The sequence below is a fragment of the Phodopus roborovskii genome, unplaced genomic scaffold (genome assembly GCF_943737965.1).
Source record: "Phodopus roborovskii unplaced genomic scaffold, PHOROB, whole genome shotgun sequence".
NCBI lineage: Eukaryota > Metazoa > Chordata > Mammalia > Rodentia > Cricetidae > Phodopus > Phodopus roborovskii.
In genome coordinates, this window is record NW_026126547.1 from 15,362,655 (window position 1) to 15,378,171 (window position 15,517).

A 15,517-nucleotide genomic window follows, 5' to 3' on the forward strand; every position below is an offset into this window, starting at 1 on the left:
TGTCCCAGCAGCCAGCTCCCAAATAATGACATGGAGACTTATTAATTATGAAAGTTCAGCCTGTAGCTTAGGCTTGTTCCTAACTAGCTTTTATACCTTAAATTAACCCATTATATTCATCTACATTCTATCACATGGAGTTTCCTTTCTTCCATCTTGCACTTCCTGTTTCCCTCCAACATCTCCTGGTGTCTCCCTGAGTGCCGAGGTTCCTCTTCCTACTTCCTCTCTCTGCCTGGAAGTCCCGCCTATACCTCCTGCCTAGCTATTGGCCATTCAGCTTTTTATCACACCAATCACAGCAACACATCTTCACACAGTGTACAAATATTCTACAACAGTTCCCCCTTTTGTCTAAATAAAAAGGAAAGGTTTTAAAACCTAACATAGTAAAACTGTATACAGTAAGAACAATTATCAAGTAAGAATTACATTTACAGTGTCCAGTCTATTTATATTTGGCAGATTTGGAGAAAGTATTATATTATCTATCCTATCTTAGTGAGTCCAAACCTAAACCATTTCTTGTCATAACTTGTATTACCATTCTACAAATATCTTTTTAGACCTAGAAACATATTCTTAGATAAACAATTTGAGCTTTTATGCTTCTCAATCTTATAAACTTTATATCCCTGATATGTTTTTTTTTCTTTCTGAATTTGATAACAAGGAAAACTGTATATTGTCTAGGCTTTGATCCTCATGAAAGACCCAGGAAGGATATAATACTACCTGATTAAACAGGAAGTGCAGAGCAAACAACTTCTAAAACTATAGAAACAACAGAGACATCTGGCTTCCTGAACAGTCACCCAAGGTTCCTCTGCAACATTGGGGCATCCATCTTCAGCCTGCTGGCCTAGAATATCTGACAGACTTTTCTGTGAAGCAGGAATTTTGGAGGAATGTCCTACCTTATCTGGGCAAGTTCAACAGTTGTCTTTTTTTTTTTTTTTTTTTTTTTTTTTTTGTGTGTGTCCTGCTTGTCCAGTTTGGACAGTGTTGTGGAATATTGACTTAAGGAATGTTACATTTGTTTATTCTGTGGAACATTTGTTTTAATGATGCAAAGATTTATTGCATTATTTTATGTTGCATTTGTTTAACTCTATGTAGCTGTGATTCTTTGCCTGTCTAAAATATCTGATGGTTTAATACAGAGCAAAACAGCCAATATCAAGGCAGGAGAAAGGACAGGCAAGGCTGGCAGGCAGAGAGACTAAATAGGAGGAGAAATCTGGGAGGAGAAGGAAATGTCAAGGGTCAGCCACCCAGTAAGCCACCAAGTAAGAATGAAGGTAAGATATACAGAAGAAAAGGAAAAAGCCCAAGGGCAAAGGGTAGTTGGGATCATTTAAGCAAAGAAAAACTGGCAAGAAATAAGCCAAGCTAAGGCCAGGAATTTATAAGTAAGAACAAAACTCATGCGTCATTTATTTGGGAGCTGGGTGGTGGGCCTCCCAAGAGCAAATAGCCAAAGAGGGGAAAAAACAACAACAACGTTTGGGCATTCTAACATGGGAAAAGAGTAAAAGAAAATCCATTGCAGGGCAGCATACTGTCAGCAGTAGAAGCAAGGGCAGGTTCTTGCTCAGTGGCTAACTTTACCACAATAAAAGAAAACACCATATGGAGGTTCTTTGATGTCCATCATCCTGTTTTGAAGAAGACTACTGGTGCTGCCAGCAGCAGACATGTCTTCTGTGTCTCCTTTGTGCCTCGATTTCTCCCGGCCAGATGTCCATTTTACATGTCTGGTTGTATTGGAGAAAAGAAAGATGTGGGAGTTTATCTTTTGAGACAGAAACCTAGAGATTACAATTCAATGCATGCTCAGTGACTGAGCCCCTAGTTGCTAAGAACAAGAGAGTTTTCATTGCAAAAAATGAAGTTGTGAAACAGAGGCTCCCTAAAAACACACAGATAAATACATAAAAAGAAAGTCCCTTCCCGAGTATACAATAAGAAAATATAACCCAATAGCCATAAATTAAAACTCTGGAAATTCTATAAGAAAGATTCTGGCCTTTGGGAAACCAGAGAAAACCTGGACTCAGACTGTGCCACAGGAAGGGACTCTGGGAATAAAGTTAATCACTCCTAGTCAGAAATCAGCCAGGATTGTTGATTATGCTTAGACACCTGGCCCTCAGACTAATCAGACTGCCAGTCCACGGACTGACAAAACTCATTGTGACAAACTTAATGCTAGAGGACATATATTGGTCTTAAACTTGCCTAATATCCAAATCCTTTAACCTAGGTACTTCCCCTTATTCTGATGCCTGCTGTTCCACTTTGTGAGTTAATTAATATGAACAACCACATTATTCCTAGGCCTCTGAGACTACTCGTTTGGCATGTACTACTGGCTTGACTAAATGTCCCTCTTCTCATGCTTTTCAAACTAAGTAGACAAGTTGATCAGGACCTAGAGGTATTAAAAGTTTCCATTTCTGAATTAAAACAACAGTTAGATTCCCTTATAGAAATGGTCCTACAAAATTAAAGAGGCTTAGATTTAACTTCTCATTAGATAAAGGAAAAAGGAAACTATGTCTAGCTTTGGAATAGACCTATTTTTCTGTGCTAATTGACCAGAAGAAACTAGAGACAATATTGCCACGGTTGGAAAAAAAAATCAAGATGAGCAAGAGACAAAGACACAAATCAGATAACTGGTACCAGTCTCTGTTCTCTGGTCCCCTGGTTGACTACTCGGCTATTAGTAATGACTGACTGGATTAACAGAAAAGCCCTGAATGGTAAACTTTATGGCCAATTACATATCAGATCAGTAAAGTCAATGGTCCTTAAGACCAATTATGTCTCTTTAGAGAAAGATGAATGGCATAGGTACAATGCCTTAAACAAAAGTAGAAACATATAAAATATAACAAAAATAACATTAAATTTGTATCAATATATAAAAATCCACACCTATGGAAAAAATATTTGAAACTAGTGGTTGTTAAAAAGTAAACTCAACAATCCACTCTTTTATCTCCTCATCATTTCTATATCTCCCCCTTTTTCCTTCAGAAAGAGATTTCTGAATATAATCTCCTTTGCTCAGCTTTTTTTCCTGACCATGTCCAGCAACAACTTGTAACTGATGCCCCTAAACAATGACAAATATCCACAACCGACCAAATGAGCAAAAACCACCCACGACATCTCTTGGGAACGTGGGTGTCATGTTCTCTATACTGCTTCCTGTTGTCTGGGGGTGATGGCATCTTTAGGGGACCCTGAGAAAATTGGAATAATGGTCCAGTCTTGGTGTGACTGGAAAGTGTAGGGCTTATCTGAAGTCTTGGCTTGATAGTGAAGCTGGACCATCTCAGCTAGCAGCTCTGAAATTGTTCTGGATGCAGAGTTTTTGAGGAAACTTCAACAGAGGCATTCTGAGAGGTTGGATCAATTGGGCTATTTGTCTGTATTGGTTTCTGGTCCTTTTTTTCTGAAAGCACAAACTTTTAAAGGTACCATAAGTATCTGCATTAGCACAATGGAATGTGCAGTGTGTACAAGTCAGCTAAAGATTTTTCTCTTCTACGTTTGAGCAGGTAAAAGGCATCTGCCAACTTTATAAGTCCGTTTGTACCGTATCACCAAACCTATAACCATTCCATATGAAAGGATGGCATGTAATAATGTCATGAGGACTCTGTAGTCAACAAGATTTATCATGTCTCATCCAATCTCAGAGCTGTTCCCGTGTAGAGGGATCAGCATATGCATCACATGTCCTGTAGTCTTTCTTGGCTCATTTTTATGTCTGTAACTAAGATTTTCAGTTCTCCACTGACCAACTCTGACCTTCATTAATTTTGAAGAGAACCATCACCTTTTTGTTTCATGTGAAAATGAAGACATAACCTCTTCCCCAACACAATATATTTTCTGACTTCCATTTTGAAGTTATGACATTCTTAAAATATATAGGTTGGTTTAATTTAGCAGTTTCCACAATCCAATGTCTCTCAGTGGCTATTGTTTTTTATACAATAGCATTAAAAAAGTTCAAAGTCAACAAAGCACCATACAGGATCCAGGCACACTGTGTATTTCCATCTTCATGCTATTCATATTTTTATTACATTGCTCTCTCTTTAAAGACTTTGATTTTTTTTTAAACTGTTTTTCTTTTTTTTCCTTCCACACCAAAGCACCTTTTCAAGCATAATGTGCCTTTTTTTTAGAGGTTTTTTAGTCTGGGCCTGGCTTTCTCCATGTCTACAGCATTTGCTGACCACGAGACAAATCTTAAACGGACACAGAGTTGCTTCATGTCTCTGGCAGCTGGCTCTGCCACTTGGTTCCTTGAGAGCCTAGTCTCATGCTGGCATATTTACTGCCCCAATTCTGGGGAAATGCTGTGTCCACAATATGGCAGGCATTTTTACCTAGCATGCCAGCTGCTCAAGTACTCTGCTGTAGAAGCAGACAATGTTCTTACACACCTGGCCATCTCTCCAGTCCCATGATGTGTCTACATATACAAAGCCCTCACGGCCTTGCCTTTTACAATTAGTTTGTTACATAAGCCTTCAACCAACATGAGCACATACTTGGTATATATGTAAAAAAAGAAACAATTACTGTCGGAGCATGTTCTTGTTGTCTAACACTATACCTCAGGCAACTTTTCATGTTGGTATATGTAGGTCCCTCTGAGTCTATTGACGGACACTGAGGTCATTTGCAGTGTTTTGCCATTACAAACAATACAGAAACATCTTTGAAAGCAAGCATCTTTCAGCACTTAGACTTTTAATTTTTATTTTATGTATATGAGTGTTTTTGCCTGCATGTGTACTACATTCGTGCAGTGCTGTGGATGTCAGCTGAGGGCATCGGATCCTCTGGAATTGGAGTGATGGGTGGTTGTATTCTACCAAGTGGGCTCTGGGGACTGAACTCTGGTCCTCTGCAAGAGCAAAAGTGCTCTTACCTGCTGAGCCATCACCACTCTGGCCCTGAGCATCCTTGGAATGCCTTTGAGTACTTTCATGAGAGCTTCTGTTAGTCTATGGGAGGAATTTCTCTATCAAAACCTTTACTTACTGGCAAATTTTAATTTAGCTACTGCCAAATTGCTCCCCAGATACCTCCTGAAATAGGAAATAATTTCTCATGATGATATAACACCACAGTGCTGGGTACACCACCACTGCTCATTAATTAATGGTTGCATTAAATTATTATAAACACTAGTTCCTATTGTGTTTGTAGGAATGCATCTGACAACACTAAAGTCTATTGCCTTTTCTATCTCCTTTCTTTGCCTTTTTTTTTTTTTTTTTTTTTTTTTTTTTTTTTTTTTTGAGACAGGGTCTCATTGTGTAGCTCAGGATAGCCTTGAGCCTATGATTGTCCAACTTCAGACTACTGGGATTACATGCGTAAGCTATCTAGTCTCACTCTTAATTGCCCTGGACATGTGAGTTACATGATCACTGGTAATGTTTTGGATTCAAAATAGAGTGGCTGTAGTAGCAAAAGTAAGAAAAAGGAAGAACACCACAGTACACAGCACTTCTGCCTGTCCCCTCACTGGCCAGCCATTTGTTGTCACCTGAAATCATAAAATTCTAGAGTAGACAAGAGCCTTCGTGCCAAATACTCTGTTTTGCCTTTCATATTTTCTAAAATTACATTTATTTTTTTATTATTTGTGTGTACACACACACGTACAGGCTGTAGGGACAACCTGTAAGAATCATCTTTTCCCATCCACCATACGGGTCCCATGGATCAAACACAGGTCATCAGGCTTGGTGACAAGTGCCTTTCCTCACTGAGGCATCTTTCTGGCCTGTTGGCCTCTTATATAAAGGACCCCCAGTCCTGCCAAAGGAATTGTAAGAATTATTTATTCTAGCCTTTGGGTGCCATCCAGGGAAAGGTTCCATATGCTTTGTGTTTGGTTCACCTGTTAACTTCAAGGGAAACTTTCACCCAGTTATCAGAACCCCTGATGTCCTGCAAATGGAGGATAGCTTCATATTCCTTGAACTGGCTATTCAGGTGGCATCAACTAGATTTCCAAACAGTGTGGTACTTCACTGAAAGGCAAGTCATGCTATCTACATCACAGCTCTGAAGAGGACCAGGGGAAGCTTCTCCTGGTAGCTCCAGACATTGTTGCCATTGAGAACCTAATGCCAGTGTCATCAGCCCTGGGAAAACTGGCCAATGAGCTGTGCTGAAGATGGCCACTGCCACTCAGGCCCCTCAGACTGCTGGTGTCATTACTCCTGGGACCTTCTTCCATCCAATCCAGGGAACTTTTTGAGAGATGCATCTTCTTTCTGGTCACTGAAGTTAAAATGAATTGCAGAGTCTACTTAAAGCACCTTTTCATAGCTTCCTTTTTTGACTGAAACTCACAGTTATTCAAATTGCTTCAATTGATTGTAGCGCTTAAATGAGACACACTGTTTTTCCCTGAGTTTTTTTTTTTTTTTTTTTTTTTTTTTTAGTTCTATCAATTTTTTTCTCTCTCTCTAATTTTCTGCTTCAAGTCAGCTAAGGGCTAACATGAGGTAAGCAAGCTGATTACAACTGTTAAGTGATCACGCATGTTAATGGCTGAGCACTGTCATGCTCCCAATAGATGGGGGGCCACTGTGTATCTATACTGTGCACAGAACTCTGGGAGGGGTTCAGCACCTTTTAGAGTTAAAACCTCCCCTGATGCCAAAGAAACAAAGAGTTTGTCTTCAAATGCTTTAGCACTTGGCCAAATTTGACTTTGTTCTGTTTCTGTTTATCACTATGTAGTCTAGGTGAGCTTCAAGCTCTTTATCCTCCTGTCTCAAGCCTCCAGAACGCTGGGGTTCTAGGATGCAATGCCACGTTCCACTGACAAAGCCTGTTTAAAGGAAACTGAGTGGCTGGGGTGTAATAAAAAGAAGTTGTTCAGCACATCGAAGGCCTTGGGTTCAGACCTCAGCATCAAAACACGACAGAGGAGGCAGAAGAGTCCTTTCTCTACTCCTTCACTGATACATAATGCCAATTTTGGTTTCTGTATCAGAAGTATATTGGGGACAATGTTTGTGACGGCAAAGTAACCAAAGACATCAATAACCTAGTACTGAAATTTTTCAATACGTTAACTTACATGGTAAAAGGTATTTTGCAGGTATGTAAAGCTAAGAGAGATTGTCCTGGATGGGGGGGCTAATGTAGTACATGTTCTCATATGTAAAAGAGGGAGGCAGGCAGTATGACTACAGCAGCAGTGTACACAATAACGATTGCTAGAAGGATAAACAAAGGAGTGCAGGTGGCCTCTAGAAAGTGGGACAGGCAAGGAGCTTCCCCTGGAGCCTCGGGAAAGCAGTATGGTGATCCTAGCCCTTTATCTTAGCTCAGTGAGACTGTTTTGGATTTCTGACCTCTAAATTGAATTATAAGATAATAAATTTGAGTGACTGTCGTCACCACATTCATGATATCTTGTAATGGCAGCAATAACAATGTATTATCGTAAGGCAGAACAGGTCAGGGTTTTTGTTTTGAGATGTATTCGTTTTACTTTATATGTATAAGTGTTTTGCCTGTATGTTTGTCTGTGTACAACATGTCTGCCTGGTGCCTGCAGAGGTCAGAAGAAGGCACCAGATACCCTGGAACTGGAGTTATGAGTTATGGATAGTTATGAGACACCATGTGTGTTGGGAACTGAACCCAGGTTCTCTTCAAGAGCAACAAATGCTCTTAACTGCTGAGCTATATTTCCAGCCGCAGCACATGCCTGAGTTTTGCTTTAAGGACAACTGTTGTTTTGTACTTAACTAGAGCAAACATCTTTTAAATGTAGGTGATAATTTGGGCAGTACAATTTGCTGGAGCCTCCTGTTTTGAGTTACTGTCATGTCTTCTAAGTGAAAGTGTTGCTTACTGATTTGAAGTACAAGGACAAGATTATTATCAATATCTGGTCCTCCAAAGTGATAATAAAATTTATATAACTTCTTTTTACTAAGAAGTGCTTCATATTTTAGCATACATACATACATTTTACACAAAACATAACTTTTATTGTTTCTGATATATATTATTTACTACTGGTGGCAGGCCATTTCTTGAAAGCAAAACAGGAGAATTCTAAGCAGAGCTGGGGATGCAGCTGAGCAGTCGAGCATTTGACTGGCACATTCATGGGTTAGCCCTCCAGCACCACAAAGAGAGCAAACAGGAACTGATGGGAGATGTCATTATGTATATATGTTTCTCATACTGGTTAATGAATAAAACACTGTTGGCCAATAGGAAAGGAAGATAGGAGGGACTAGGAGACAAGGAAGAAAGATGAAGTAAGAAGGAGGAGTCAAGATGGAGAGTCTGGAGAAAGGAGAATGCTGGCTGGCTCCCCGGTAAGAGGAGACCACGTGGAAATACATAGATCAACAGAAATGGGTTAATACTTAAGATAGAGCTAGCTGATAAGAAACTAGTACCTGACCAACAGCATTATATCAAATACAGAGTCTCTGTGTGTTATTTGGGGCTGGTGCGGCAGCAGGACAAGACTGGTGGCGGGAGGAAAAACCTTACTTCTTACAAGGAACCAGCTGGGCAGAAGGCTTGGCCAGTCAAGTGCTTGCTGCACACATGAAGGTCATCATCAGTACTCACATCAGCCAGGCACCACGGCACACCTGGTCCCTAGTACTGAGATGGGAGGCTCCTCCTGCCAGTCTAGCCTGGTGTCAAGCCCCAGATCCCACTGAGAGATGCTGCCTCAAAACACCAGGTGGAGAGCTCTTTGGGAATGACAGCTGAGGTTGACCTCTGTCCTCCACACACAGGCACATACATGTACTTGCAAACACAGACACACACACACACGATTAAGCACCAACCAGATAACAATTCTATGGTGCACCGAAGGGACAACACTTGAATGAGCTTTTTGTTTGTTTGTTTCTTTCTTTTTTTTCAGGTCCCCCCACCTAACTGAATACAACAAAGGCTTTATCTTCTATAAACTTGAATATAGATCTTGCTAGAGCCTCAGGCAGGGCCAGGAATGGGAAGAGCAAAGTGAAACACTTATCTGGGTACAAAATTTAAGGGAAAAAGAAATATTTTAGTAATCAAAATTGATTGTTAATTTTTTTTTTTTTTTTTTTTTTTGAGACATGCCACATAGACCAGGCTAGCAACAGACTCACAGAAATCAGCCTGTCTCTGCCTCCCAAGAGCTGGGATTAAAGGTGTGCACCATCATGACTATCTTATAATCATATTTTAAAAAGCTATATTAGTAAGCTGTGGTGTGTTGCAGGAGAATACTGGAGCCCCAGTCACCCTGCTCAAACCAGCCTGCATAAGCACAGGAAGCCGGCACTTCCACTCTGAGCCAAGGCTGCCTCTATGCCCAGAGACTGCTTATGAAGGTACACCTGACCTGAGACACCAATGAGGAAGGACAACAAAGCAGAGTCAGCCACATGAGCCAAGAGGGCCTTGAGAGGGAGTATAAAGGCAGGGCTAACTTCCTTAATAAACAAGTTTGCAGCACGCTCTGCTGCTCACTGACTCCCAGTGTATTTATTGTCTTTGTCATTAACTCTGTATCTTCTCACCACCCCTCCACTCCCGAAACCCTGGCCAAAGGATGTCTGAGTATGGTCACCTGCAACATCTGGCAGCCCAACATGGGTCTCCTATGCTGGCATGGGCTCCACCCTGCTTGAATCAGGGAACCTTGGGAGGAGGTATAAAGGCAGGTCCAACTTCCTGAATAAAAGAGTCTGTGGCATGCTCGGCCACTCACTGACTCCTGGTGTCTGTGTCCTTGACTCTGCATCTTCTCACCCCTCCCCCAAGGGGTGTCTGAGCAGGGTGGCCAGCAACAGTGTATGGGCAAGTTGAGCAGAGAGAAACAGGAGAAAGTGGCAAAGTCACAGTGTCTCCTACAGGAAACCAGGAAAACACAAGCCTGCATAAAATGCACAAGGATATTTTGAAAACAACATAAAAAGATAAACATGTTGTGGTGGTTTGAATAAGAATGCCCCCATAGGCTCATGTATATGAATACTTAGTCACCAGGGAGGGGACTATTTGAGGAGGATTAGGAGGAGTGGCCTTGTTGGAGGAAGTGTGGCATTGGACCTGCACTTGGAGGTTCCAAAAAGCTCACAGCAGGTCCAGCATCTCCCTCTCTCTCTCTCTTCCTTCCCATGGATCAGGATGTAGCTCTCAGCTACTCCTCCAGCACCACATCTGCCATGCTCCCTGCCATGATGATAATAGACTAAAACTCTGCAACTATAAGCAAGCTCCAATTAAATGTTTCATTTATAAGAGTTGCTGTGATCCTGGTGTCTCTTCACAACAACAGAACAGACTAAGTCACATGTAACAAAAACAAATACATCAGAAGGGTAATATCTTTAATGTATATACAGTTAGCACCATCAATAAGAAAATATCCTTATATAAAGAAAACCCCAGTAGGCAAAAGGCAGGGAGGGGGAGATCAACGATACTAACAGATATATCTAAGACATGTGGTTGGAGGCAAACAAAGCTGCAAGTGGTGACAGACTATGATCCCAGTACTGGGGAAGAGTGCCATACATTCAAGGGTAGCCTGGGATACATGATGAGCTGAGGCCAGCCTGGGCTACATAACACAGAAAGAGTGGAAGGAAGGAGGAAGGGAGGGAGGGAGGGCAGGTGGGCAAAGCAAAGGGAAAAGAGAAGAGAGTGAAGGAGAAGAGTTGAGGTTGTAAAGTATTCATGCATAATTATCCTATAGTACATGTTAGTACATTCATAGGAAAAGCTAAAAGGCAATATATCCACCTGTTTACAGGCTAACACTGCTCTCCCTGAACAATGAAAGATCCAGGCCCTCCCTTTCTACATTACATGTTTCTTCACATTTGGACTTTGAGAATTCACATACTTCTTTTCGTAGGTGAACAAAAAGGAATGTTTAAAAGTGAAACTTACTAGCCTGGGTTTTGAGAAGGTCTGTCACCAGCAGGAAGATGTGGACTCTGGCCACAGCCCCATTCCAAGGGTGCTGGATAACACACGCTGCAGCCACCTCCCTAGAGAGCAATCTGGAATCCAGACCACAGCCCTGAAAATGTCAGCACCTGTTGACACAGTGACTCCACTCTGGGGAATGTGTGCTGGGAAAATGACTGCACAGAAACAAATATTTTTTGTGTTATTCTTTCTGTGTAAATCTAAACATTCAGAAATATGGAATTCTTTACATAAATTATTAAACATTCTTCTAATATTCTATAGTAATTAAAATATAGAAGTCTACTGATATAAGAAGATGTTGAAAAGTTTAAATACTAAAAACAGGTCACAAAACTATATGAACAATATGAGCCTCGATTCCTTAAATCTAAATCTGCACCCCTATAGGAGCACTAAGTTCCTGACCCACATTCAATTAAAATCATCATCTTATTTGAAGAGAGGAGCAGGGCTGTGGACAGTAACTTGGGTTTGTGATCCACAACCCAGAGTGATACTATGCATTCTATGTGAGGAAATCGCTTTTTTGCATCATGTACTTATTTAGTGGCGATGGGGGAATACCCACAAAGGTCAGAGGACAACTTGCTGGAGTCAGTTTCCTCCCTCCTTCCATCATACGGGCATGGAGGATCACACTCAGGTCATCAGGCTGACCTACTTGAAGGCCCTATCTGAGGAACTACATTCTGGCCTTTCTGCCTCTGCCACACCAATGACGGTAATATGCATTAAAAAACTGGAGAGTTATTGGCAATATTGTCATCTTTCAGATGTTCATGTGACCCACCAATGATTGAAGGCTTATCCTAATTCCATGTCACTAAGCTTTTTATTAGGTAGATGAGAAAACAAAATACAAAAGAGTTGACGAATTTAATTAACTTTAAGCAGAGATTAGTGGAACTCTCCAGTGAGAGATGAGGAACTTCATGCTCTCATAGCATACAAGGAAATTTTGAAAGCAGTTTCTACAGATAAAATCTGTAGACTTCCTGGGGATTCCTAAGGAGACAGGTTAATGCCCCAATTGTGAAAGTAAATCACAGCTGAATTGCATAAGCTTTGTATTCTCTCTCTCTGAAGGGCAGATAAACCTCAGCACACACCCACCTCTTGCCCTCACAGGAATCTTTGCCCAGTAGCCCCAACTCTATAACCTTAAAGTCACTGACAATCCTGAACACATGTGCTGACTAGCCTGTAGGACATTTTCTTAATTAGTGATTGATGGGGGAAAGTTTGCCTGTTATGGGTGGGGCCATCCCTGGGCTGGTGGTCCTGGGTTCTTTAAGGAAGTGGACTGAGCAAGCCATGAGGAACAAGCCAGTGATCAATACTCCTCCATGGCCTCTGCCTCAGCTCCTGCCTCCAGGTTCCTGACCTGTTTGAGTTCCTGTTTTGGTTTCTGTCAATAGACCTTGATTGAGGATAGTTAAGTCAAATTAACCCTTTCCTCCCCAGATTGCTTTCATCACAGTAGTAAAAACCTTAACCAAGACAGCATACAATGTCAAACTATCAGCCCCAAAATAAATCCATTGCCCTCTATTAGAAAATAAATCTAACTCCAAATAGCTACAATGAAGAAATTAGTATAATGTAAAAGAACATATTATGCTTACTAAGATTTAATAACAAAACTTATACTATATTGTGCTACTTTGTATACAGGGTGCTAGGATATTTTATGTTTTAAAGAATTTAACACATATTAACATGATTGACACTTTAAACCATGTGTAATTGGAATTCTTAGCATCTGACCAATCCGAGTCTTCCTGAACATTGGAAAGCCCTTGGTTAGGTACATGGACTGGTCAGGCCGATGCAATACGGTTGCACCTTTCCAGATAAAAACCAGAGCACAAAGCAGTGCCTAACCTGCTCAAAGAAACCGTCAGCAGCAGAGCCAGAAGTTAAAACTCAGCAGGCTGGAGGCCCACTGCTACAGCCAGAGTCTGGAGCACTCCCCATGGCTCATGTGTTGAAGATCTGGTCCTCAAGTTGGTGCTATAAAGAAGTGGTAGATTAACAGACAATCGGTGACTTAACTGGGGAATGTCCTTGAAGGTGACCCTGCTTCCCCCATGAGGTACCATCTTGTTCCCTTTCTCTTACCAGCTACCATGAGGTGACTGAGAATGGAATGAATCCTCCAAAACTGTGAGCCAGAATGAGCCATTTCTCTTTTCAAGTTGATTTTCACAGGTGTTTTGTCCCAGTCAGAGGAGGTGTGTACTCACTACGATGGCATTTCAGTACTCTGGAAACACACTAACCTTCCAGGGCTGGGATGACAATGTCACATGATAAGGAGGTCACATGATGAGGGGGTATAGTCTGACATCTTAGGGATGTGAAAGGTCAGAGGCAATCAGATATAAAACAATGTGTGAATTTCATACTTTTGAGGAATTAAATAACTGAAATTATAAACAATTCAAATACAAAAGGAATTTGATTTGCTTTTTATGTACCTTATTCTGACTGACATGCAATTCTTAAGAAAATCCTACTATATAAGTATATAAATGTGAAATTTAACATAGTAAATTAGTTAACCCGGTGAACATTTATCAAAAGACGAAAGTGTTTTAACATAAACTTAATAGATTTTAAACAAATTTGACAAATTTGGTTAAATGTTTAACAAGTAGGTCTAAAATTTGTAACTGTAATTGGACCAGCAAGATGGCTCAGCAGATAAAGACATTAGCACAACCTGAATTCGAACCCAGAGTCCACACGATGGAAGGACACACAATCACAGGCCCCCACACAGGGAGGGAATCACTGGGCAAGTTTGCCTCTGACTGCCACACACACACACACACACACACACACACACACTCACACAATAGTAGTGGTGATGATGATAATAGTAATACATTTTTTAATATTTACTTGAAATTCTCATTGACAGTTGGTACAGATAGAACCCTGAATCAATTGCAGCTGGGAAATTGAGATAAAGAAAAACCACTTCCCCAGGTGATGTGAAGTGGTATACCCTGCGCTCCAGCTCATAAGGACAGTGCACTCATCACTTTCCTAGACCACCTCCAGAATAGAGAGATTGTGTTTTTATAAAACTGTGGTTTTCAGCCTTCCCAATGCTGCAATGTTGTGTGACCCCCCAGCCACTGTAATTTTGCTACTATTATGAATCATACTGTAAACATTTGTGTTTTCTGATGGTCTTAGGCAGTCCCTGTGAAGGAAAGGGCCTTTGACCCCCAAAGGGTCACAACCTTTGTGTTGTGAAGGTTGAGAAGGGCTGCTATAAAGGTCAGTCGCTGGAAATACACCTCAGCGAAAGAACTGTCATTTAGCAAACCTGATGCCATGTTCAATCCCAAACCCCTCCCCAGAGAAAATCCAATGCTAAACACGACCCAGAGAACTAGATATGCTAACAAGCCAACACTAGTCTTTCTTGGAGTAGGAATTATGAAGGCTCTTTAATTTTTATTTCTATGGTGTTCATTAATTGGGTAAAGGGAACTCTCTTTTCAGCCAGCTTTTAATGCTCTTTCCTGCCCAGTTTAACGTAAGGACGCTCAGGCCTTTTTATATTCTACACTACTGTGCTGTCAGTCCAGTGGTTATTAAATGCTAAACTTACCATCCTGATTACAGCTTTCCTCCCATCCATCCATTTTCTCTAAGGAATGTCTATGTCACAACTGTGTTGTTTTCCCAGGGAGATTAAGCCAAACATGTCGCAGCTACAGAAGCTTACATACACTTCATATAGGCAATTGTGTAACTTTTTAAAGTTTTTTTCTTTCCTTTAAAGGCATATGCCCTTTTGGTTATTAACTCTGGTCTAGCAAATTTAACTAAAGAAGTTCAACTGAGATGGTTCACAAACTAGAAAAATGGTATAGCCTCTGACGAAAACATGACCTGTACGGAGCTGAGCGATGCATGTCTTGAAACGAGCAGTTTGTTTCCTAGTGTCCAGTGTCCTGTTGCTCACTGAACCGCCCTAGCTTAAGCTTTCTGTAATTCTGACACATGTCACATTCTGTATTTTTTATCACATACGTATTTTTATGAATCAATCTTATTTTATAACAAAAATAAACAAATAAAAATAAATCTAAAGGTAACTAGCTTCTTAACCACAAAGATACCTTTTAAGTTGGGTCCTAGGAATACTTTACTTACCAAGGTCCAAATACATTCGTATCTTGTCCCGGACTGTTCGTGTGGTGGAAGTTTCTGGATGTAGAAACTTCTAGAGAGTGTGCCCACACAACACAGCACCGTGCCTGGCCTGGTGAGGACTAGGGGTCAGCTGGGGATTAGGGCGCTGACACTATGGTCTGAGCCAGCCACTCACCCAAGGTGGCAGCCAGGATAGAGAATGAGCTAGGCTGTGAGGAGCAGAGCTGAAGCCGGAGCCCTGCTGAGAAGCTGGCTGGACTGAAGCTCTTCCCACGCCGCCCCGCCCTTTCTCCTCCCCACCGACTCTCTT

General features: G+C 41.1%; 1 long non-coding RNA gene across 1 annotated transcript; it reads right to left on the reverse strand.

The window, feature by feature from the left end:
• Positions 1-1,413: 1,413 nt before the first annotated feature.
• On the reverse strand, positions 1,414-11,277 carry LOC127233967 (uncharacterized). The gene is made up of 2 exons (XR_007835536.1): positions 10,987-11,277; positions 1,414-1,757 (listed from the first exon to the last, which is right to left on the reverse strand). It is a non-coding gene; the product is annotated as an uncharacterized LOC127233967 (long non-coding RNA).
• Positions 11,278-15,517: the final 4,240 nt, after the last annotated feature.